The sequence below is a fragment of the Nicotiana attenuata genome, chromosome 10 (assembly GCF_001879085.1).
Source record: "Nicotiana attenuata strain UT chromosome 10, NIATTr2, whole genome shotgun sequence".
Taxonomy (NCBI): Eukaryota; Viridiplantae; Streptophyta; class Magnoliopsida; order Solanales; family Solanaceae; genus Nicotiana; species Nicotiana attenuata.
The window spans coordinates 9,470,126-9,472,278 of NC_031998.1; positions in this window are offsets into that span (position 1 = coordinate 9,470,126).

Sequence of the window (2,153 nt, forward strand, 5' to 3'; positions counted from 1 at the left end):
TCTATAGATTGATTGCTCATCTTCTCCATGGACCACGATTTCTTGGTCTTCGTGTTCAAACTTAACCATCTGGTGAAGGGTAGAAAGGTACGGCTCCTGCAGCATGGATCCAAGGCCTTCCTAGGAGAAAATTGTAGGAGGTGTCCATGTCTAAAACCTGAAATGTCAGTTCAAAATCCACGGGGCCGATGGTTAGGATCAAATCAATCTCCCCTATCGTGTCCCTCTTGACGTCGTCAAAGGCACGTACATAAACGTTGTTGGGTCTTATCCTTTCAGTCCCAATTTCCATTCTCTGTAAGGTCGAGAGGGGGCAAATATCAACCCCAGATCCGCCATCCAACATAACTATTTTCACGTAGTATCCTTCACATTTCACGGTCAAATGAAGAGCTTTGTTGTGGGCAGCCCCTTCCGGAGGCAAGTCATTTCGGCTGAATGAGATCCGGTTGACTTCAAAAAATCATTTTGCCATTCTTTCCAATTGCTCAACCGTGGTCTCGGCTGGAACATATGCTTCATTAAGCGTTTTCAACAACACTTTCTGATGCTCATTCGAACTTATCTGTAGATACAGAAGTGAGACCTGGGAGGGAGACGTGCGGAGTTGGTCGATTACATCGTAGTCCGAGGTTTTCATATTTCGAAAGAATTCCTCGGCCTCTTCAGCACTGAATGGCTTTTTAAGCGAAAAACGCTTCTGTTTGATCTTGTTCAACTCTTCCAAATTGAGGTACTTCCCAGACGGGTTTGTTTCATTCACTTCCTCCATGATTTATTTTCCTTTGTACGTCACCACTGCTTTGTTGTAGTTCCATGGAATGGTCGTGGGGTCTTTCATAGGCTTTTGTGGTGCGCGGCTGATAACCACAGGCTCAGTCAGCCTAGTGGAGATTACCGGCTCCAGCGCCACATATGTCCCCTTTGGTACGTACATCTTAGGTCCCTTGTTTAGCTCGAACCTTTTGGGGGGACTCAACACGAACTGTCCTTTTCTGGGGGCCCTGGGAATATAAAGAACGGCATCTTTAGGAGGTACTGCCCCTGTTTTGGCTTCCACAATTTTTTTTTATGCTTTGAGGAGTGGAGTTGCTCTTCTTCTCCCCCTTGACTTGCTTTGCTGCCTCTTTGGGCTTCTTTTCAACATCAGCGATAGCAATGATAGCTTTCAAAGCCGGGTCAAATTCCTTGTCCTCACAAATCATCCCAATAACTGGCCCGTTGTTGTGAGCCGGCATTGAGTTATTGGTAACATTGGGGGCCTCCTCATCCCTCAACACTACCCGCTTTTGCTTTATCAAGTTCTCGACCGCTCTCTTAAGGGTCCAGCAATCTTCAGTGTTATGCCCTTCTTCCCCTGAATAATAAGCACATCGAGTGCCGGGTCGGTAGGAGGGTGACTCTGGGTTTTGCCTGTTTGGGGGTACGGGCTGCAACAAACCCATTTGGACCAACTTTGGGAAGAGGCTGGAATATGGTTCACCGATGGGCGTGAAGTTAGTTTTTCTTGGTTGTTCACGGGCACGGGCGTTATAGGGAAAATTATTTTGTGGGGGACGGGGATTATATGGAGCTTGGTGAGGAGGGTTATTTCTAGGAAGTGGAGCTCGGTTTTGATTGTAATGTTGTTGCGGCCGGACATACGGCTGAGCATTCATTACTGCATAAGGATGAGGAGTCATGGCATATGCCGCATCTTGATGAGGGTAGTAATGCTGTGGGGTTCTGGAAGAGGAACCAAAGTAACCTTGCGGCTGACGAGGATTTTTCAGACTTGAAGCAATCATTGCTACCTCTTCTTTCTTTTTCCGATTTGCTGCAGCCCCCAACCCGAGCTGGATTGCTTGAGAGGTGGCTCTTATAGCCGACTGGCTCACGATGCGACCCGTTTTCATACCATTCTCTACCATTTCCCCGATTTTTATGGCTTCTGCGAATGGCTTGCCCATAGCGGACATCATGTTTTGGAAGTAATCAGCCTCTTGGGCTTGCACGAAAACACTGACCATCTCGGTCTCATCCATTGGGGGTTTCACCTTGGCAGCTTGTTCGCGCCACTTGACAGCATACTCTCGGAAGCTCTCCGAAGACTCCTTTTTGAAAATGGACCAAGAGTTTCTATCTGGAGCTATGTCCACATTGTACTGGAACTG